Source organism: Bos indicus, chromosome X, assembly GCF_029378745.1.
Source record: "Bos indicus isolate NIAB-ARS_2022 breed Sahiwal x Tharparkar chromosome X, NIAB-ARS_B.indTharparkar_mat_pri_1.0, whole genome shotgun sequence".
NCBI classification, from domain to species: Eukaryota; Metazoa; Chordata; class Mammalia; order Artiodactyla; family Bovidae; genus Bos; species Bos indicus.
In genome coordinates, this window is record NC_091789.1 from 37,648,953 (window position 1) to 37,673,671 (window position 24,719).

Here is a 24,719-nt window from a genome sequence, read left to right on the forward strand (position 1 = left end):
AAGAGACTTTTTATCATGAATGTATGTTGAATTTTGTCAAATGCTTTTCTGTGTCTATTGAGATTATCATGTGATTTGTTTTTACTCTTCCTTTGTTAATGTGGATTATATTGACTGATTTGCTAATACTGAACCATCCTTGGGTTTCTGAAGTTCAATTTGATCATGGTGTATGATCCTCTGTGTGTGTGTGTGTGTGTGTGTGTATTCCTTTCTCTTGCAATTACTTAATATCTCTGTGTCTGAAGTTACTCTTCTACCAAAAGGGAATAATAATAGTATGAGTTTGGTTCTGGACACTAGTGGCTTTGAGTTATGATCATATTTTCTAGAGTTGGAATGAGAACTTTATTATACTTTCAACAACAACAAAAATACAGTCCACAAAAATGAAACAAAAAAGGTATCAGCATCAAACTGGCATCAAACTGTTGACTCACCTAAATAACAGTAATGATGTTTCCAGTATTAAATCATGAGCCAGCATCTTATTTCAGGATAAACTGAAGAGCAATTAACTACTTAGGATCTCACAAGCTCTAGTAATGCTGTGGATAATATAAATCATCATATTGTTTAAAAGTGTAGATTTGGCTTTTACACTTACTTGTTCTCAGGGTCAACCATAGTTTCCCTGTCTATATAGTAAGGAAAGAATATATTTTCCTGACACCTAGGCCAGGGCTGATGTTCATCAGTGTCACTGTATCTAATGTCCCCAAGAGTCCTCTAGAGGGAAGCAGAGGGAAGGACTGTCAAAAGCTGTGGCTACGTAAACAAAATGGGAAGAAATATTTGTGGTGAATTTTGTTAATATAGGTATGGGTGCATGCTCAGTAACTCAATCATGTCTGACTCTTTTGTGACCCCATGGACTGTAGCCCGCCAAGCTTCTCTGTCCATGGGAGTCTCCAGGCAAGAATATTGGAGTGGGTTGCCATTTCCTCCTCCAGGGGATCTTCCCAACCCAGGGAATAAACCCGTGTATCTGATGTCTCCTGCACTGGCAGGTGGATTCTTTAGGACTGCATCACCTAGGAAGCCCTTAATATAGGTGCAAAACCCTCCACATCTATTACAATCTGTCCTCCACTCGCAAGACAGCTAGTCTAAATCATTATTTTAATAGTATAGAGTATCTACTTTGCTCTGCTGGCAAAGACTCCATTTTTTTGTTCTCCAGAAAAGTATTTATTCTTGAACCCATTTCTTTCTCTGAAATACTTTTTTCTATAACCTGGCCTCTGGGGATATTTGCAGTATCAACAGGAAGAGATCTACCTCTGAAACATTCACAAAAGCCAAACAATACTTTGACCTCTGAAGAAAAGAGGTAGTCGGTATCCCTTTCAGAAGACTTCATAGGCCATTTATTCTTGACTTCCTTTTCTTGCTTTAGCAGTTCCCTGACAATATACAGTTTCCTGCTGTGTATAAACACAAGGCTCTCATGTACACAGAACAGCAAGAAATGCTTGAATAAAGTTGTTTTTTCTCTTTTTCAAGTGCCTCTCTTGTGTATATAATGAGGAAACTCTCAACTTCTATTCTCTTCTCACCTCAACTTTCTTATTCTCCCTTACATTTCCTTCCAAATTCAGCTTCATCCTGTGTGCTCTAAGAAGCCTTTGACTCAGTGCAGCCACCTTCCTCTTTACTGGTGCTGATCAGATGGTATGAGGAAGTATCAACTCACAGATATTTTCTATACTCATTCTACAACAGTAATAATATCTAAATAACTAAATGCAACAACTAATAATAATAAATAAATAAACATGTGCGGGGTAGGGAGGGAGCATGCCCTAGTATCAAAAGGAAAGAAAAGAGAAGGTCAGAAATTATCAACTCACCTGGAAATTCTGGGACTGCTTCCAGCACAAATGCCAAACAGAGACAACTCAGCACTGATCCAAAATGCAAGCCTTTGAAGCTCAGAAATTGTCCCAGAATAGCCATTTGGGGTCATGCTTCCTCACTTGCCTGCATCCAGCTCAGAATAGCACTGGAATCCAGAGTCACTAGCCTCAAACTTCTAAAAGACCCTCATTGTCCATAAACAAAGAGTCCACTCTTTGTCTCTTGTGTGTGTGTGTGTGTGTGTGTGCATCTGTGTGTGAAAGAGAGGGAGACAAAGAGACAGAAAGAGATCCATAGCTAGAGAGAAAAATGAAAAGAAGAAAAAGAACAAAAAGAAAGACTATTTCACACACATACAAAACGAATCACTTTAATTGGTCATCTGAAGGGCCGAAGAATTGAAGCTTTTGAACTGTGGTGTTGGAGCAGACTTTTGAGAGTCCATTGGACTGCAAGGAGATCCAACAAGTCCATTCCAAAGGAGATCAGCCCTGGGATTTCTTTGGAAGGAATGATGCTAAAGCTGAAACTCCAGTACTTTGGCCACCTCATGTGAAGAGTTGACTCATTGGAAAAGACTCTGATGCTGGGAGGGATTGGGGGCAGGAGGAGAAGGGGACGACAGAGGATGAGATGGCTGGATGGCATCACTGACTCGATGGATGTGAGTTTGAGTGAACTCCGGGAGTTGGTGATGGACAGGGAGGCCTGGCGTGCTGCAATTCACGGGGTCGCAAAGAGTCGGACACGACTGAGCAACTGAACTGAACTGAACTGAATTGAAGGGTCAACCGAGCCTAAGGAGGTATTGTGCATCGAACAAGTTTATGATTTTAGCTTTTACTAGAAAAATGAGGTCACTTAAGAAATAAGCGCGGGCGGCTGTGACCAGCACACTAAGCGCGGCCGAGAGGAGCTACCCCATGTGCGAGGTCAGGGGCAGAAGCCGGGAGGACCCCAAGCCTGAAGGGCGGCAGCCAAGAGGAGTTACCCCATGTCCGAGGTCAGGGGCAGCGGCCGAGAGTGCCAGGAGGAGCTACTCCACGCCCCCATGCCCAAGGCCAGGGGCAGCACGGGCGCAGGAGGGCCTAGAGGAGCTATCCCATGTTGAAGGTCAGGAAGGGCGGCAGTGAGGAGATACCCCTCGTCCAAGGTAAGAAGCAGCGGCTGCGCTTTGCTGGAGCAGCCGTGAAGAGATACCCCATGCCCAAGGTAAGAAGATAGGTGTTGCAAGAGGGCATCAGAGGGCAGACACACTGAAACCATACTCAGAAAACTAGTCAATCTATTCACACTAGGACCACAGCCTTGTCTAACTCAGTGAAACTAAGCCATGCCCGTGGGGCAACCCAAGATGGATGGGTCATGGTGGAGAGATCTGACAGAATGTGGTCCACTGGAGAAGTGAATGGCAAACCACTTCAGTATTCTTGACTTGAGAACCCCATGAACAGTATGAAAAGGCAAAATGATAGGATACTGAAAGGAACCCCCCAAGTCAGTAGATGCCTAATATGCTACTGGAGATCGGTGGAGAAATAACTCCAGAAAGAATGAAGGGATGGAGCCAACACAAAAACAATACCCAGCTGTGGATATGACTGGTGATAGAAGCAAGGTCCGATGCTGTAAAGAGCAATATTGCATAGGAACCTGGAATGTTAGGTCCATGAATCAAGGCAAATTGGAAGTGGTCAAACAAGAGATGGCAAGAGTGAACATCGACATTCTAGGAATCAGCAAACTAAAATGGACTGGAATGGGTGAATTTAACTCAGATGACCATTATATCTACTACTGCAGGCAGGAATGCCTCAAAAGAAATGGAGTAGCCATCATAGTCAACAAAAGAGTCCGAAATGCAGTACTTGGATGCAATCTCAAAAACGACAGAATGATCTCTGTTCGCTTCCAAGGCAAACCATTCAATATTACAGTAATCCAAGTCTATGCCCCATCCAGTCACGCTGAAGAAGCTGAAGTTGAATGGTTCTATGAAGACCTACAAGACCTTTTAGAACTAACAGCCAAAAAAGATGTCCTTTTCATTATAGGGGACTGGAATGCAAAAGTAGGAAGTCAAGGAACACCTGGAGTAACAGGCAAATTTGGCCTGGGAATACAGAATGAAGCAGAGCAAAGACTAATATGGTTTTGCCAAGAAAATGCACTGGTCATAGCAAACACCCTCTTCCAACAACACAAGAGAAGACTCTACACGTGGACATCACCAGATGGTCAACACCGAAATCAGATGGATTATATTCTTTGCAGCAAAAGATGGAGAAACTCTATAGAGTCAGCAAAAACAAGACCAGGAGCTGACTGTGGCTCAGATCATGAACTCCTTATTACCAAATTCAGACTTAATATGAAGAAAGTAGAGAAAACCACTAGACCATTGAGGTATGACCTAAATCAAACCCCTTATGATTATACAGTGGAAGTAAGAAATAGATTTAAGGGCCTAGATCTGATAGATAGAGTTCCTGATGAACTATGGAATGAGGTTTGTGACACTGTACAGGAGCCAGGTTTCAACAACATCCCCATGGAAAAGAAATGCAAAAAAACAAAATGGCTGTCTGGGGAGGCCTTACAAATAGCTGTGAAAGAAGAGAAGTGAAAAGCAAAGGAGAAAAGGAAAGATATAAGCATTTGAATGCAGAGTTCCAAAGAATAGCAAGAAGAGATAAGAAAGCCTTCTTCAGCAATCAATGCAAAGAAATAGAGGAAAACAATAGAATGGGAAAGACTAGAGATCTCTTCAAGAAAATTGGAGATACAAGGGGAACATTTCATGCAAAGATGGGCTCGATAAAGGACAGAAATGGTATGGACCTAACAGAAGCAGAAGATATTAAGAAGAGGTGGCAAGAATACACAGAAGTACTGTACAAAAAAGATCTTCATGACCCAGATAATCACGATGGTGTGATCACTCATCTAGAGCCAGACATCCGGGAATGTGAAGTCAAGTGGGCCTTAGAAAGCATCACTACGAACAAAGCTAGTGGAGGTGATGGAATTCCAGTTGAGCTCTTTCAAATCCTGAAAGATGATGCTATGGAAGTGCTGAACTCAATATGCCAGCAAATTTGGAAAACTCAGCAGTGGCCACAGGACTGGAAAAGATCAGTTTTCATTCCAATCCCAAGAAAGGCAATGCCAAAGAATGCTGAAACTACCGCAAAATTGCACTCATCTCACATGCTAGGAAAGTAATGCTCAAAATTCTCTAAGCCAGGCTTCAGCAATACATTAACTATGAACTTCCTGATGTTCAAGCTGGTTTTAGAAAGGGCAGAGGAACCAGAGATCAAATTGCCAACATCCGCTGGATCATGAAAAAAGCAAGAGAGTTCCAGAAAAACATCTATTTCTGCTTTATTGACTATGCCAAAGCCTTTGACTGTGTGGATCACAATAAACTGTGGAAAATTCTGAAAGAGATGGGAATACCAGACCACATGATCTGCCTCTTGAGAAACCTGTATGCAGGTCAGGAAGCAACAGTTAGAACTAGACATGGAACAACAGACTGGTTCCAAACAGGAGAAGGAGTATGTCAAGGCTGTATATTGTCACCCTGCTTGTTTAAATTCTATGCAGAGTACATCATGAGAAACGCTGGACTGGAAGAAACACAAGCTGGAATCAAGATTGCCAGGAGAAATATCAATAACCTCAGATATGCAGATGACACCACCCTTACGGCAGAAAGTGAAGAGGAACTAAAAAGCCTCTTGATGAAAGTGAAAGAGGAGAGTGAAAAAGTTGGCTTAAAGCTCAACATTCAGAAAATGAAGATCATGGCATTCGGTCCCATCACTTCATGGGAAATAGATGGGGAAACAGTGGAAACAGTGTCAGACTTTATTTTGGTGGGCTCCAAAATCACTGCAGATGGTGACTGCAGCCATGATATTAAAAGACGCTTACTCCTTGGAAGGAAAGTTTTGACCAACCTAGATAGCATATTCAAAAGCAGAGACATTACTTTGCCAACAAAGGTCCTTCTAGTCAAGGCTATGGTTTTTCCTGTGGTCATGTATGGATGTGAGAGTTGGACTGTGAAGAAGGCTGAGCGCTGAATAATTGATGTTTTTGAACTGTGGAGCTGGAGAAGACTCTTGAGAGTCCCTTGGACTGCAAAGAGATCCAACCAGTCCATTCTGAAGGAGATCAGCCCTGGGATTTCTTTGGAAGGAGTGATGCTAAAGCTGAAACTCCAGTACTTTGGCCACCTCATGCGAAGAGTTGACTCATTGGAAAAGATTCTGATGCTGGGAGGGATTGGGGGCAGGAGGAGAAGGGGACGACAGAGGATGAGTTGGCTGGATGGCATCACTGACTCGATGGACGTGAGTCTGAGTGAACTCCGGGATTGATGATGGACAGGGAGGCCTGCGTGCTGCGATTCATGGTGTTGCAAAGAGTTGGACACGACTGAGCGACTGAACTGAACTGAACTGAAGAAATAATATTGCAAAAAGAAATAATATTAATAATGTTTTAATGACAAGAAGGAAAAGATGTACCTCTCTTCTTGCCCTAACCCCATCTACTTTATATACCATGAGTGTTGATATGTAATTCAAAATTCTTGTCTATAGGTTGCATTGTAGCACTGCAGCCAATGAAGCCTAAGCATTATCACAGAGGGAATATATACACGAAGAATTTCCAAGAACTCACCTCCAGTTCAAGGGACTCATACAAATATTACTTGAGTTTTATTGCTATGTGTGAAAATCTTTTTTATAAAGTTTTTTGTATATGTATAGATTATTAGTTACTCATTATAAAATGTCTAAAGTATTATATTATTATAATAAAGAACAAGGAACATTATATATATATATATATATATAAAGAATATAATAAAGAAGAATATTTATTATACATTATAATAAAGAAGAGTATTAACTAAATGTTAAGCATAAGATAGGGGCTAAGGAAAATCTCTGAAGAAAAAGTGTCTGTAATATTAAGAAAACATGATCAGAGAAGATAGAGATGTGAAAATAAGATGTGTCCATCTACCCTCATTGGGTATTCAGCAGAAAGACAGATAGTCAAAGTTTCTATGTATAATAATACCAGTGTGATGATCTGAAAACTTTGAGACAGTTGCTAAGAAAGGAAGAAAATTCCTGATCTTTGAAAAAGAAACTTCATTTCAATCTTTGGCCGTTGAATCCTAGGTAGGCCTGGAGAAACATTGTTAATTTTTTTGAACATTAGAGAGCTTAATCAAGATTTTTTAAATTCCATAAATCATTGTATATATAAAAGAAAACTATCTACAGCAAGAGATAAGAAGGGGAATGAGATGCTGAGTTCTCAGTCCTAGTACACGAGCATTTGGAAACCTATTATGCAAAGGCCATAGGGCAAAGAGGAGCAAAGAGTATTTTGAATTTTAATTCAAAGTAAAACATGGTTCTACCATCTTTAAAATATTGATAAGACTTACTTTCAGCTCTGGCAACATAGCAGACTAATATGATGATCATACTGTGTATAAAAGCAAGACAACTATATGCTGGCTAAATGCTCTTTAACACTACAGGTGAAGCTTGAGGACAATATGCTAAATGAAATAAACCATTCAGAAAGACAACTATGGCATGATTTCATTTATATGAGGTATCTAAAGTAGTAAAATGTGTAGAATCAAAGACAGCAATGGTAGTTGGCAGGTATTCAGGAGAGCGGCCATTGCTGCTGTTCAGTCGCTCAGTCATGTCTGCCTCTTTGCGACCCCATGGACTGCAACACAATAGCCTTCCCTGTCTTTCACCATCTCCCAGAGCTTGCTCAAACTCATGTCCATCAAGTCTGTGATGCCATCCAACCATCTCATCCTTTGTCGTCCCCTTCTCCTCCTGCCTTCAATCTTTGCCAGCATCAGGGTCTTTTCCAATGAGTCAGCTCTTTGCATCAGGTGGCCAAAGTATTGGAGTTTCAGCTTCAGCATCAGTCCTTCCAATGAATATTCAGGACTGATTTCCTTTAGGATTCACTGGTTTAATCTCTTGCAGTACAAAGGACTCTCAAGAGTCTTCTCCAACACCACAGTTCAAAGGCATCAATTCTTCGGTGCTCAGCTTTCTTTATAGTCCAACTCTCACATCCATACATGACTAGTGGAAAAACCATAGATTGACTAGACGGAACTTTGTTGGCAAAGTAATGTCTCTGCTTTTTAATACACCATACAGGTTTGTCATAGATTTTCTTCCAAGGAGCAAGTGTCTTTTGATTTCATGGCTATAGTCACTGTCCACAGTGATTTTGGAGACCAAGAAAATAAAGTCTGTCACTGTTTCTATTGTTTCCCCTTCTATTTGCCTTGAAGTGACGAGACCAGATGCCATGATCTTTGTTTTTTGAATGTTGGGTTTTAAGTCAATTTTTTTACTCTCTTCTTTCACATTCATCAGAAGGTTCTTAAGTGCTTCTTTGCTTTCTGTCAAAGAGTGGTGTCATCTATATGTCTGAGGTTATTGATATTTCTCCCGGCAATCTTGACTCTGGTTTGTCAAGATTCCAGCCTGGAATTTCACATGATGTATTCTGCATATAAGTTAAATGAGCAGGGTGGCAATATACAGCCTTGAGGTATTCCTTTTCCAATTTTGAACCAATCCATTGTGCCATGTCTGGTGCAAACTCTGGCTTCTTGACTTGTTTGCAGGAGACAGGTAAGGTGGTCTTGGATTCCTATGCTAAGAATATTCCATAGTTTGCTGTGATCCACACAATCAGAAACAACACCCAGTTGTGGATGTGACTGGTGATGGAAGTAAAGTCTGATGCTGTAAAGAGCAATATTGCATAGGAACCTGGAATGTTAGGTCCATGAATCAAGGCAAATTGGAAGTGGTCAAACAGGAGATGGCAAGAGTGAACATTGACATTTTAGGAATCAGTGAACTAAAATGGACTGGAATGGGTGAATTTAACTCAGATGACCATTATATCTACTACTGCAGGCAGGAATGCCTCAAAAGAAATGGAGTATCCATCATAGTCAACAAAAGAGTCTGAATGCAGTACTTGGAAGCAATCTCAAAAATGACAGAATGATCTCTGTTTGTTTCCAAGGTAAACCATTCAATATCACAGTAATCCAAGTCTATGCCCCGACCAGTAATGCTGAAGAAGTTGAAGTTGAATGGTTCTGTGAAGACGTACAAGACCTTCTAGAACTAACACCCAAAAAAGATGTCATTTTCATTATAGGGGACTGGAATGCAAAAGTAGGAAGTCAAGAGATACCTGGAGTAACAGGCAAGTTTGGCCTTGAAGTACAAAACGAAGCAGGTCAAAGGCTGACAGAGTTTTGTCAAGAGAACACACTGGTCATAGCAAACACCCTCTTCCAACAACACAAGAGAAGACTCTACACATGGACATCACCAGATGCTCAATACCAAAATCAGATTAATCATATTCTTTGCAGCCAAAGATGGAGAAGCTCTATACAGTCAGTGAAAACAAGACCAGGAGTTGACTGTGTCTCAGATCATGAACTCCTTATTGCCAAATTCAGACTTAAATTGAAGAAAGTAGAGAAAACCACTAGACCATTCAGGTATGACCTAAATCAAATCCCTTATGATTATACATGGAAGTGACAAATTGATTCAAGGGATTAGATCTGATAGAGTGCCTGAAGAACTATGGACAGAGGTTTGTGACATTGGACAAGAGGCAGAGATCAAGACCACCCCCAAGAAAAAGAAATGCAAAAAGGGAAATGGCTGCCTGAGGAGGCCTTACAAATAGCTGAGAAAAGAAGAAAAGCTAAAGGCAAAGGAGAAAAGGAAAGACACACCCATTTGAATCCAGACTTCCAAAGAATAACAAGGAGATATAAGACATCCTTCCTCAGCGATCAATGCAAAGAAATAGAGGAAAACAATAGAATGGGAAAGACTAGAGATCTCTTCAAGAAAATTAGAGATACCAGGGAACATTTCATGCAAATATGGGCACAATAATGGACAGAAATCTATGAACCTAGCAGAAGCAGAAAATATTAAAAAGAGGTGGCAATAATACACAGAGGAACTATACAAAAAAGATTTTCACGACCCAGATAATCACGATGGTGTGATCACTCACCTAGAGCCAGACATCCTGGAATGTGAAGTCAAGTGGGCCTTAGGAAGCATCACTAGGAACAAAGCTAGTGGAGGTGATGGAATTCCAGTTGAGCTCTTTCAAATCCTAAAAGATGATGCTGTGAAAGTGCTGCATTCAGTGTGCCAGCAAATTTGGAAAACTCAGCAGTGCCCAAGGACTGGAAAAGTCAGTTTTCATTCCAATCCCAAAGAAAGGCAATGCCAAAGAATGCTCAAACTACTGCACAATTGCACTCATCTCACATGCTAGCAAAGTAATGTTCAAAATTATCCAAGCCATACTTCAACAGTATGTCAACCGTGAACTTCCAGATGTTCAAGCTGGATTTAGAAAAGGCAGAGGAACCAGAGATCTAATTTCCAACATCCATTGGGTCATTGGAAAAGCAAGAGAGTTCCATAAAAACTTCTACTTTTGCTTTATTGACTGTGCCAAAGCCTTTGACTGTGTGGATCACAACAAACTGTGGGAAATTCTTAAAGAGAAGGGAATACCAGAGCACCTCACCTGCCTCCTGAGAAATCTGTATGCAGGTCAAGAAGCAACCATTAGAACTGGACATGGAACAACAGACTGGTTCCAAATCAGGAAAGGAGTCTGTCAAGGCTGTATATTGTCACCCTGCTTATTTAACTTCTATGCAGAGACCATCATGCTAAATGTGGGGCTGGATAAATCACAAGCTGAAATTAAGATTGAAGGGAGAAATATCAATAACCTCAGATATACAGATGACACCACCTTTATGGCATAAAGCAAAGAAGAACTAAAGAGCCTCTTGATGAATGTGAATGAGGATAGTGAAAAAGTTGGCTTAAAACTCAACATTCAGAAAACTAAGATCATGGCATCCTGTCCCATCAGTTCATGGAAAATAGATGGGGAAACAATGGAAACAGTGCCAGACTTTATTTTGGGGGGGCTCCAAAATCACTGCAGATGGTGACTGCAGCCATGAAATTCAAAGACGCTTGTTCCTTGGAAGAAAAGCTATGACAAACCTAGACAGCATATTAAAAACAGAGACATTACTTTGCCAACAAAGGTCCATCTAGTCAAGGCTATGGTTTTTCCAATAGTCATGTATGGATGTGAGAGTTGGACCATAAAGAAAGCTGATTGCCAAAGAATTGATGCTTTTCAACTGTGGTGTTGGAGGAGACTCTTTTTTTTTTTTTTCTAATTTTATTTTTAAACTTTACATAATTGTATTAGTTTTTCCAAATATCAAAGTGAATCCGCCACAGGTATACATGTGTTCCCCACCCTGAACCCTCCTCCCTCCTCCCTCCCCATACCATCCCTCTGGGTCGTCCCAGTGCACTAGCCCCAAGCATCCAGTATTGTGCATCGAACCTGGACTGGCAACTCGTTTCTTACATGATATTTTACATGTTTCAATGCCATTCTCCCAAATCTTCCCACCCTCTCCCTCTCCCACAGAGTCCATAAGACTGTTCTATACATCATTGTCTCTTTTGCTGTCTCGTACACTGGGTTATTGTTACCATCTTTCTAAATTCCATATATATGCGTTAGTATACTGTATTGGTGTTTTTCCTTCTGGCTTACTTCACTCTGTATAATAGGCTCCAGTTTCATCCACCTCATTAGAACTGATTCAAATGTATTCTTTTTAATGGCTGAGTAATACTCCATTGTGTATATGTACCACAGCTTTCTTATCCATTCATCTGCTGATGGACATCTAGGTTGCTTCCATGTCCTGGCTATTATAAACAGTGCTGCAATGAACGCTGGGGTACACGTGTCTCTTTCCCTTCTGGTTTCCTCAGTGTGTATGCCCAGCAGTGGGATTGCTGGGTCATAAGGCAGTTCTATTTCCAGTTTTTTAAGGAATCTCCACACTGTTCTCCATAGTGGCTGTACTAGGAGGAGACTCTTGAGAGTCTGTCGGGAGCCGCGTTAGGCATTACTGACAAAATGGAAGCACGGTCCCCAGCCCCCTCTTCTCATTCCGCAGGCACTGATCCTGGGATGAAGGAGTTAGGCCTTGTAATTCTGACTTGTCTTTTCCTCTTGTTAGGTAGATAGAATAGGGAAAGGGGGTCCAAAATGGCGGTGGCTAAAAGACAAGGAAGGTCAAAGGACAGTCCGAAGACCAGAGTCAAGACTTTTCAGGCAGAACAAACAGCACTCCTGACTAAGCCCAATTTGCATAGGGCAGGCCCAGGTGGAGGAAAAAACATATAAAAGGAGGAGCCAAAGCGCTTTCTCACTCACTCTCTTTCTCTTCTGTGTGCATGTACACTCTCTCTCTCTCCCTCTCTCACTCTCTCTCCCTCCCCCGTGCACTCCTCCACTCTCTTTGAGTCTTTGGGTTAGCATGCCCTCACTCGTCAAGGATGAATTCTCCTGCTATCTTCTAAATAAAATAGAGCTGTAACACTGACTTGCCTAAGAGCTATAACATGGTTTACCAAGACCCGAGAGCTGTGACGCACAGAGGGCTTTAATGTCCGTCGCTCCAAATCTTTGTTATGATGAGACAAAGAATGGAGGAACATACACTTGCATGACACTCTCTTTGGCTGAGTTGACTGAAAAGGAATATTAAGGTGTTTATTGTTCTTGAGAGGAGCATGAAAAGGCACAAAGCCTTCTGCCATTGTGCTCAGAAAATAATTCATAAAGTTAATCACTGACATTTGTTCAAGGACTTTTACAAAAGAGTGTTCCAGGATGAGCACATAAGCCGTAGCTTGAGGCCATGGGAGGGATTACTATCTGAAACTTAGTTGTGTGGAAAATGTTTATGGCAAAGGAGTTTACTGAATTTAGGGCTTAGAAATAATTAAAATAGAAGTTAAAGATTTAAGGACTGTTTTAAAGTTAGCATATTTTACTATAGCTTATAGAAGTTAAGAATTTTTAGAGACCCTATAGCTAGAAGCCTTTTTAAGAGATAGTGAGCTCGGGATGTTAAGGGCAAACAGGATTTAGGAAGATAAGTAGTAAACTGAAGAATGTAGTATGAGTTACAATGTAATCACAAGTTAACTATAGGACACATTAAAGGGGGTAGATAATAGATGATAAGGCTGATTCCAAGAGAATCACTGAAGTAGGAACTCTGTTTGAAGAGCAACAATGATTTATGGAGATAATAAATCTGGGAGAGGAGGAACTGAAAATGTCAAACCTCTGGTCTAATGTTTTTGTAAAAGTATAAAAGAGAATCTTAAACTTGAAATAAACAGGCAGTCCATAGAAAACTGAGAGGCTGTCTCATTGGCTGACACTCTCATCTCTTCAGGTTGAATCCCTGGTTGCTGGAGTTGGACTCTGGCAAGAGTCCCTTGGACTACAAGGAGATCCAACCAGTCCATCCTAAAGGAGATCAGTCCTGGGTGTTCATTGGAAGGACTGATGTTGAAGCTGAAACGCCAATACTTTGGCCACCTGATGCGAAGAGCTGACTCATTTGAAAAGACCCTGATGTTGGGAAAGATTGAGGGCAGGAGGAGAAGAGGACGACAGAGGATGAGATGGTTGGATGGTATCACCGACTCAATGGACATGCATTTGGGTGGACTCCGGGAGTTGGTGATGGACAGGAAGGCCTGGCATGCTGCTGTTCATGGGGTCACAAAGAGTCGGACACGACTGAGTGACTGAACTGAACTGAATTGAGAATGTGTAATCCATAATTATTTGAACCAACAGGCCTGTATATTGTTTGCAATTTTTCAGTATTATAAACAATGATGAAATGGAAAAAAAAAAGAAAGCTGAGTGCCAAAGAATTGATGCTTTTGAACCATAGTGTTGGAGAAGACTCTTGAGAGTCTCTTGGACAACTAGGAGATCCAACCAGCCAATCCTAAAAGAAATCATTACTGAATATTCATTGAAAGAACTGATGCTGAAGTTGAAACTCCAGTACTTTGGCCACCAGATGGGAAGAACTGACTCACTGGAAAAGACCCAGATGCTAGGAATGCTTGAAGGCGGGAGGAGAAGGGGACGACAGAGGATGACATGATTGGATGGCATCACCAATTCAATGGATATGAGTTTGAATAAGCTCCAGAGTTGGTTATGGGCAGGGAAACCTGATGTGCTGCAATCCATGGGGTCGCAAAGAGTCGGACACGACTGAACAACTGAACTGAACTGAACACTGTTTTTCTGGAATACTGGCTGGGAAGGGGATGTTGAAATTTACTAGTCATTGTGCATTCAGTTTCAGATAAGCAAGATTAATTAACTCAAGATCTGCTGTATAACTTTGTATCTATAGGCAATGATAATATATTGTACACTAAAAAATGTAATAGGGCTTCCCTGGTGGCTCACCTGGTAAAGAATCTGCCTGCAATGAAGGAGACCTGGGTTTGGTCCCTGGGTCAGGAAGATCCCCTGGAAAAAGGAATGGCAACCCACTCCAGTATTCTTGTCTGGAGAATCCCCTGGACAGAGGAGTCTGACGGGTTACAGTCCATAGCAGTCACTAAGAGTTGAACACAAATTAGTGACTAACACACAGACAAATATTTTAAGAGAATAGATCTTATTTTAAGGTTTATCAAAATAAAATAAAAATTCAAGAAGACATGCTGTCTAAGCATGATGACAAAGAAAGATTGAAAGTAAATGAAATATAATATAAATATGTACTGCACAGAAGATTTGAGAAAGCTGAGGTAGTTCTTTTGATATTAGAAAAATAATAGTTATGTTGGATATTTTGAAATCACTTTTTTGGAAAATTGAAAATATCCTCAACATCTTTATTAATTGCTGCTGCTGCTAAGTCACTTCAATTGTGTCCGACTCTGTGTGACCCCATAGACAGCAGCCCACCAGGCTCCCCCGTCCCTGGGATTCTCCAGGCAAGAATACTGGAGTGGGTTGCCATTTCCTTCTCCAATGCATGAAAGTGAAAAGTCAAAGTGAAGTCTCTCAGTCATGTCTGACTCTTAGCGACCTCATGGACTGCAGCCTTCCAGGGTCCTCTGTCCATGGGATTTTCCAGACAAGAGTACTGGAGTGGGGTGCCATTATTCATTATGTAATTTCAAATTAAAAATCACAATGAGATTTCACTATATATCCAACAAAATGACTGAAACTAACCAGTTGACAACATCAAATTTTGGCAAGGATATGGAACAACTAAAACCCCTATACACAGTGTAATATGGTACAAATACTTTGAAAAGTGTTTTTCAGTTTTTCATAAAGCTAGATATCTACTTATCCTACTACCTAACACTTCTGCTTTTAGAAATTACCCTAGGAAAATGAAAAAATATGAGTACATGGTAACTTGAACACAAATGTTTATAGCAGCTTCTTTCATAATAATAAAGAACTGAAAAGAAGCCAGATGTTCATCAACAGTTGAATGTATAAATCAACAGCAGTTTATTAATATAGCTATATAACATTTGGTGATAAAAAGGAATGAACATAGATACACACATCAAATATGAGTGCTTCTCAAAAGAGGCTTCACTGAAAGTGCTTACATGTATGATTCCATTATTTGAAGTTCCAAAACAAGCAAAATCAACATGTGGTGAAAAGCATAAGAACAATGGTTGCCCCTAGGGCATGAGAATGAGGCTAATTGTGAAGAGACCTGAAGAACCTTTTCGTATGATCCAGTCGGCCAACTCCTGGGTATATACCTTAGAGAAATGAAACTTATATGTTCATACAAAAACTTATCCATGAATGCTCATATCTGCTTTGTTCAACATTGCCAAAAACCTGGAAACAACCAAAATGTCTTCCAATAGGCTGAAGGTTAAACAAACTGTGGTACGTCCACACAATGGAATACTACTCAACAACAGAACATAACTATTGATACACACAACAATCTTGATGAACCTCAAAAGCAGTATGTTTAGTGATAGCAGCCAGCCTCAAAAGCTGATAAACTTAATGAATCTACTTACAAGACATATAGGAAAGGTAGTTTTTTAAGAGATGGAGACCAGAGCAGCAGTTGTCAAGGACTAGGTTTGAAGAAAGAGTTTGACAGCTATTGAGAGTTTAAAGTACTCTATAATATCGCATTCTTTTTGTGTGGCTAAGGGGCCTGCAGGGGCCTTGGGTGGACACAAATTTATCTTCAAGGGCATGCCCTGGATGACAGCCAGCAGAGTCATAAGAAATTGCAACTGAGATGACTTCCCCAAAGGCCCTGGCAATTTAACAGTCTCTTCTGCCTCCCAGCTCCTTCCTCTTGTGGGTCCGTTAGATAGAACTCCCACAGAGCTTACCAAAACTCTGCTGGCTTATTTATTTTATTTTATTTTATTTTATTTGGTTTTGAATTGACCAATTTGGCCTTATCCAGTGAACCTCAGAAACACTTAACCTATGGGCCCTAATAAAAGCTGTAAGTCCCAGTTCCTGCTGCCTTCTCTCTGCCTGTCCCCTCCCCTGACCTTCTGTGTGGCCCTCCAGGCATGCTTTGAACCTCCTCCAGGACTTATGAGTAATAAACTTCTCCATTTCACTTTCCCTTGTGGTATTTGTTGAATTTTTGCTCCCCATCCAACTCTCCACCCAGGGGTCTATTTAACCAACATTCTTTTTACAAAAATCAAGCACTTAAACAGGGACTGCTGTACCAGACCAGGGACTTGCTGGATTGGTGGAGCTGTTCCATGTTCTGAATATGGTGGTGAATGCACACATGTATACATGTGCTAAATTCATAGAACTGGGCTCCAAAAGAGGTTGATTTTATTGCATAATATAAGAAAACCAAAAACAAAAAAGAAATATCACAGTGCCATGGACTGCATACAGAACTAACCTTACTACTTAGTAAGTTTTTATTTTAGCACAGGTATACTTTTATATGGGCTTCCCTGGTGACTCACTGGTAAAGAATCCGCCCACCAATGCAAGAGACGCAGATTCGATCCCTGGGTCTGGAAGATCCCCTGGAGAAGGAAATGGCAACCCATTCCAGTATTCCAGCCTGGGAAATTTCATGGACAGAGGAGCCTGGCAGGCTATAGTCCATGGGGTCGCTAAAGAGTCAGACATGACTGACTGCGTGAGTAAGCAACCTGTTTTTATATATTTTAAAAAGATCTTTTCTGTCCTATATTATGTATATCATATATGTGTAATTTCCTCTAATTCTTCTAACCATTATTCTGAAATGGTGGGCAGGTATTATGTTCTCATTATTTAAAATGAAATTAAAGGTCAGTAAAAGGCTAGTTCCTTATCAGGGAAGCAGCAGTCGGCATAAAGCTTCTTACTAATCAAATCCAAACTACCTAAGGCATAAAGAAATAGCATTAATTTTAAAACGTGGGTCTCAGATGTGATGACTACTCCAACTTTCTAGGCTAAAGCTCCATTTCCACCGTGATATGCAAATCGAGTGGCCGGAGGCGGAGCCTGGTCCCACGAAAGTCACATATGCAAAATTAGAGTGGTGGCACGGGTCCTGGCCACAGCCCACCATTACTAGGTGACAGCTTGATCCCGCAGGTTGCAAGCAGGGCGTCTCCTGGCATCTCTAAAGGCACACGACCAAAAAGTCAACTGGTGACCCCGAGTGACCCTGATTCAGAGTTTGCATACAGGCAGGTTGTGTCCCACCCCAGTCCCCATCCCACCGCAGTCTTGTGGTCTAGGCCCCTGCCCCCATGGGAACTCCTGTCAAGCACGCTGTCCACTATCCCTGCATCCCATGCCACCGGGCAGTCAGTCACCTTGGCACCTTCGCTCGACCACGATGCCGCCCTCTTGGTCTTGAGCATCACCGCCAGGACCCTGGTCCCTCTGGGGACTTGGCCTGGCTCCTACTTGCTCAGAGCCAACGGGGGAGCCTTCCTTTACCCGGCCTTCACCCCAGACTCCACTCCACCGCACCCCCACTGCAACCAGCCTCTCCCACCAAGGCCACTGCATGCGCTATCACCGTGGGCGACCACTCCTCTCTGCCTGCCATCCCCGACTCCACCCGTACCCACAACACTCCCACTCCACTCCAGTCAGACCCCCAACCCCCACCTCTCCAAGGAGGGTGTCCCATCACCACCTCCCAGGCCAAGTGACTGAAGCACACACAGGGATGTCTTGAAACACTTTGATTGATTTGACATGACTGGGCCCGATGCAACAGGCTGTGCGGTAGGTCAATGAGCAGGCTTGGCACCCGACAGCCGGGGGAAGGCCCGTCCAGGGGCCGGGCACACAGGACCCGGGACGCAGGACCCAGGGTTGAGCAGCTAGTGCCAGGCTGGGGCCACCAGGGAGATGGTTGTCATCCCAAAAAAGCCACTGAGCAGAGCATTGTGGTGGACCGCCATGCCCACCAGCTCTAGGGTGATGTGCCTCTGACCGTTGTTCTGGGCCTCGTTGCCTGCCAGCTCCAGCACCTTGGTAGTCAGGTGCTACATGATGGCTGCTAGAAAGATGGGTGCGGACGAGCTCAGGCGCTGGGCGTAGTGGCCTTCCCGCAGGAGGCGCTCCATGTGGCTCATGGAGAAGGACAGCTTGGCACGGGCAGTGCAGGAGCGGCGACCAGACGACCTTTGACGGCCCCTCTCCCTGGGCATGCTGACCATTGAGCCTGCTTTCCCGGAGACCATGCTTTGCGGTGAAATGGGATGAGGTGTGGTGGGATGATATGCGGTGAGATGAGATGCAGTGGGATGAGATGCGGTGGGATGAGATGTGGTGGGATGAGATGCGGTGAGATGAGTCAGCTGGTCCCAACCTCTGAAGACAACCGGTACTCTCAGACCTCTACTCTGTATCCTAGCAACCACGAGCTGGCCCCTCACTGGTCGGGGTGCACACTTTGTGACAGGCAGACCCCCTGAGATCACTGCTTTCCCATGCCTCTCCACCCCATCCTTACTCCCACAGGCCTGGGCCTGGCCCTGCAAAGAAATGGCGCTGGCGGGATCCTGCTCACCCTGCCCATTGGACCCTCTCTTTGTCGGAACTCTCCCTTTCCATGGGAGGAGACTTTTGTACAGAGAAGGGAGCAGATCACCCAGTGGCACCAAGTATATGCTGGCAGTGCTGGGCCACCATCACCACTGTGTCTAGTTCCAGAACGTTGGCACCACCGCAAAGAGAAACCCCTGTACTGGCCAGGCAGTCACTCCCCACTGCCTCCTCCTGCAGTTTCCCCCACCCCACTCTACCCCCATAATCCTCAGGCAACCAATCACTCATCAGCTTCCTATCAACAGCCCTTTGCCTGTTCTGGAGACTTCCTAGAGATGGAGGCATACAATAAATAGGTGGCCTTCTGTGTCTGGCTGCTGTCACTTAGCATAGGGTTTGTGCCCATGGAAGCATGAATCAGCACTTCTTTCCTTTTCCTGGCTGAATAGTATTCCACTGTATGGCTAGACCACACGTTTTCTATCTGCTCAGCAGTGGATGGACATTTGGGTGACTTCATCCTTGTGCCTACTGTGGTGGACATTCCTCTGTGGGGTTCTGTGTGAACGCCTGTTTTCAACTCTTTGGGATTTATATCCATGAATAGATTTACAGGTTTACTTCTAGACTCTTAATTATATTCCAATGATATAAGTGAAAACATGAGATATTCATTACCTTGAGTTATACAAAAAATTCTTAGGTGTGATATTCCAATTAAAAAAAAAGACTTAAATTGAATTTTATCAAAATTTAAAATTTAGCTCTGTGAGAAATACTGTTCAGAGTCTGGAAAGACAAGCAACAGATAGAAAACATATTTTGAGGTCATGTAACTGATAAAGTACACTTAGGATGTAGATATCTTAAAACTTATGATAAATAAACAAACAACCCAATTTATTTTATTTTATTTTTTTTTTTTGAAATAGTTGGACCTTGTATACATGTAAACAAAGGTTTAAATTATGTACCAATAAGATGCTAAATCAGCTATGTATATTCAAATGGAAGTTGGCCTGGCTGCATATACTAAAGGCACTCAGTAATAACTGAGTTACTTTATTATATTACATATAATAAAGGCACTCCAATAACTCTCTGCAAGAGTTATTGGAATCCATATCTTAAGAAGAATAAATGGAGAAGAGGGTGGTGGCACTATTTATTTCATATCTAATTTCACATCATGGTAGCTAACATTATTTGGATGAAACTCTCTGGTACATATTATAATGATGAGTGATGAGCTGAGTTGTACAAACTCTCTAACTACCCTTCATGATGAAAAAAGGCAATAGACCCCAAGAAGGACTTCATTAAGTGTGTTTCTGGTCCAATAATCAGTTTCAGGACATACTGCTTCATCACCATCATCGAAGAGAAACTCTGACTGACCTCACAGATTCTAATCATGCTGAGTCACTTCAGTCATATCTGACTCTTTGTTTTTTTTTTTTTTTTTTCCTTGTTAATTTTCTGTTTAGTTGATCTATCCATAGGTGTGAGTGGGGTATTAAAGTCTCCCACTATTATTGTGTTATTGTTAATTTCTCCTTTCATACTTGTTAGCATTTGTCTTACATACTGCGGTGCTCCCATGTTGGGTGGATATATATTTATAATTGTTATATCTTCTTCTTGGATTGATCCTTTGATCATTATGTAGTGACCTTCTTTGTCTCTTTTCACAGCCTTTGTTTTAAAGTCTAATTTATCTGATACGAGTATTGTGACTCCTGCTTTCTTTTGGTCCCTATTTGCATGGAAAATCTTTTTCCAGCCCTTCACTTTCAGTCTGTATGTGTCCCCTGTTTTGAGGTGGGTCTCTTGTAGACAACATATGTAGGGGTCTTGTTTTTGTATCCATTCAGCCAGTCTTTGTCTTTTGGTTGGGGCATTCAACCCATTTACGTTTAAGGTAATTACTGATAAGTATGATCCCGTTGCCATTTACTTTATTGTTTTGGGTTCGAGTTTATACACCATTTTTGTGTTTCCTGTCTAGAGAATATCCTTTAGTATTTGTTGGAGAGCTGGTTTGGTGGTGCAGAATTCTCTCAGCTTTTGCTTGTCTGAAAAGCTTTTGATTTTTCCTTCATACTTGAATGAGATCCTTGCTGGGTACAATAATCTGGGCTGTAGGTTATTTTCTTTCATCATTTTAAGTATGTCTTGCCATTCCCTCCTGGCTTGAAGAGTTTCTATTGAAAGATCAGCTGTTATCCTTATGGGAATTCCCTTGTGTGTTATTTGTTGTTTTTCCCTTGCTGCTTTTAATATTTGTTCTTTGTGTTTGATCTTTGTTAATTTGATTAATATGTGTCTTGGGGTGTTTCTCCTTGGGTTTATCCTGTTTGGGACTCTCTGGGTTTCTTGGACTTGGGTGATTATTTCCTTCCCCATTTTAGGGAAGTTTTCAACTATTATCTCCTCAAGTATTTTCTCATGGTCTTTCTTTTTGTCTTCTTCTTCTGGAACCCCTATGATTCGAATGTTGTAGCGTTTAATATTGTCCTGGAGGTCTCTGAAATTGTCCTCATTTCTTTTAATTCGTTTTTCTTTTATCCTCTCTGATTCATTTATTTCTACCATTCTATCTTCTAATTCACTAATCCTATCTTCTGCCTCTGTTATTCTACTATTTGTTGCCTCCAGAGTGTTTTTAATTTCATTTATTGCATTATTCATTATATATTGACTCTTTTTTATTTCTTCTAGGTCCTTGTTAAACCTTTCTTGCATCTTCTCAATCCTTGTCTCCAGGCTATTTATCTGTGATTCCATTTTAATTTCAAGATTTTGGATCAATTTCACTATCATTATTTGGAATTCTTTATCAGGTAGATTCCCTATCTCTTCCTCTTTGGTTTGGTGGGCATTTATCCTGTTCCTTTATCTGCTGGGTATTCCTCTGTCTCTTCATCTTGTTTAAATTGCTGAATTTGGGAGTCCTTTCTGTATTCTGGCAGTTTGTGGAGTTCTCTTTATTGTGGTGTTTCCTCGCTGTGTGTGAGTATGTAGAGGTGGCTTGTCAAGGTTTCCTGGTTAGGGAAGCTTGTGTCGGTGTTCTGGTGGGTGGAGCTGTATTTCTTCTCTTTGTTCAGTCACGCTGTGGGGAGGGAGGGAGGGATGCTGCAAACAAATGACACTGGCGTGCGCTCGCAGTGCCTCAGCCACACTGGGTCTGCCCCCGCTCACGGCGCGTGTAGCCTCCCTGCCCACACTGCTCAGGCTCTAGGTTGTTCCGCCGGGAACAATCCAAGGCTGACCCTGGGTTGCATGCACCTCCCAGGTCCAAGCCGCTCAGGTTCAGGCACTCAGGTAGTCCTCAGAGGCGGAGACTCAGTTGGGCCTGCGTTTTGTGCTCTTCCCAGGTCCGAGCAGCTCAGGTGATGAGGTGTTTGGCGAGCGCCAATGCTGCGACTTATCGCCTCCCCGCCACTCGGTTATCTGGGTGTAAAACCGGCGCACCTTCTCAGGCAGATGTTGACCGTCCAGACCCCCAATAAGTTTTAGTTAGCAAAGAAGCCAGTTTTATAGATAATGTCTCTCTGGGGCTGCGATTGCCCCCCTCCGGCTCTGGCTGCCTGTCACCGGAGGGGGAAGGTCTGCAGCCGGCTATCTCTGTTTAGTCCTTTGTTCCGTGCGCGGGCTGGCGGTGTCTTAGGTTAGGGCTGGCTTTTCGCATGGTAGATATCCCACAGTCTGGTTTGCTAGCCCAAATTATTTCGCTCAGATAGTGCTCAGGGTATTCAGGCCAGATTCTTACTCTCAGCGATGCAGCCTGCGCCGCGCCTCCCTGCCCAGCCCCCGCTTGCTAATGGCGGATGCAGGCGTCTGCGCTGCTTCTCCGCTGGGGGAGTTACCGTAGGGCTCGCAATCTGCGAGTTTTAATTGTTTATTTATTTTTTCTCCCTCAAACAACCCAATTTAAAGTCCAATTGTCCTGGCAGGTTACTTTGTAGATAGCAACAAATGGTTCTGAAGTTTATACAGACCCAGAATAGCCAACACAATGCACTTCCCAGGTGGCACTAGTGGTAAAAAAGGTGCCTGCCAATGCAGAAGATGTAAAGAGACACAGGTTCGATCCCCTGGAGGAAGCACAGCAACCCACTCCAATATTCTTGCCTGGAGAATCCCATGAACTGAGGAGTCTGGCAGGATTACAGTTCTCTGGATTACAGTGACTCTTTGTGACCCAGACACAACTGAAGTGCCTTAGCAGCAGCCAACAAAATATTGAAGGAAACGGAGAAAGTTGGAGGACTGACATTATCCTATTGAAGACATACCATGAAGCTAAAGTAATCAAAATAGTGTGGTATTTGTGAAAGAATAAACAAATAGATAAATGGAATAGAACAGAGTGCCCAAAAATGGACCTACATAAATATAATTGACTAATCTTTGATAAAGGAGCAAAGAAAAGACAATGGAACATAAATACTCTTTTAAACAAATGATACAGAAACAACTGAACATATACATGCAGAATGAATAAATAAATAAAGACAGACATAGATGTTACACTCAAAGGATGAACATCAAAGTGTAGATACTTTTTATATTTTGGATAACAATCTTTTATGAGATGTGTCCTTTTCAAATATTTTTCTCCCAGTCTGTGGCTTGTATCATGCTCTTGACAGGGTCTTTTGCAGAGAAGTTTTAAATTTTAATGGCATCAAGCATATCACTTATTTCTTTCACAGGTCATCTTTCATGCTTTATCTAAAAAGTCATCACCATACTCATGGTCCTCTGGGTTTTCTATGTTATCTTCTAGGAGTTTTAGAGTTTTGCAGTTATGTCTGTGATCCATTTTGAGAATGGGCTCCCAAAAATAGTTGTTGCCAGTGTCTGTGTCCCTAGGAGAGGTCCCCATTGCCTCCTACCTCTTTGGAGGTCTCTCCAAGATCAGCAAGTGGCTCTCCCAGGCATCATTCAAATTATTGCTTCTGACTTTGGTCTCAGAGTGTATGAGATCTTGTGTTCACCCTTTAAGTGTGGAGTCTCTATTTTCTACAGATCTCTCCCTCTCCCAAAAGTAAGCCCCACTGACTCCAAATGCTTTAGTATCTTGTCCCTCTGGTACAGAACTCTTAGACTGAGGAGCATGATGTGGGACTCACTCCCTCTCTGTCCTTGGGGAGAACCTATGCAATAGTAATTATCCTCCCACTTGTGGGCTGCCTACCACAAGAATATGGGTCTTGACTATATCACGTCTTCACTCCTTATACCTGTGTCACTGTGGTTCTTTCCTTCAGATCTTTTCTGCTAGTGTTCAAGTTATTCTTATCAACAGTTGCTCTGTAAATAGTAGTAATTTTGGTGTGTCAATGGGAGAGGTGAGCTCAGAGCCTTCTCACTCCACCGTCTTGGCTACTCCCCTATGGAAAAAAAAAAATCCTGTGATTTTGGAGCAGAAGAAAATAAAGTCTGTCACTGTTTCCATTTTTCTGCTATTTGCCATGAAATGATGGGACTGAATGCCATGATCTTAGTTTTCTAAATGTCGAGTTTTAAGATAGCTTTTTCACTCTCCTCTTTCACCCTCATCAACAAGCTCTTTAGTTCCTCTTCACTTTCTGCCATAAAGGTGGTATTATCTGCATATCTGAGGTTGTTGATATTTCTCAGAAATCTTGATTCCAGTTTGTGCTTCATCCACCTGGCATTTCACATGATGTACTCTGCCTATAAGTTAAGTAAGCAGGGTGAAAATATACAGCCTTGACACACTCCTTTCCCAATTTTAAACCAATCCTTTGTTCCATGTCCAGTTCTAA

The 24,719-nt window shown here is 42.1% G+C and overlaps 1 pseudogene; it reads right to left on the bottom strand.

Moving 5' to 3' along the window:
* Positions 1-18,251: 18,251 nt before the first annotated feature.
* LOC139181485 (histone H2A-Bbd type 2/3-like) lies at positions 18,252-18,581 on the bottom strand (annotated as a pseudogene).
* Positions 18,582-24,719: the final 6,138 nt, after the last annotated feature.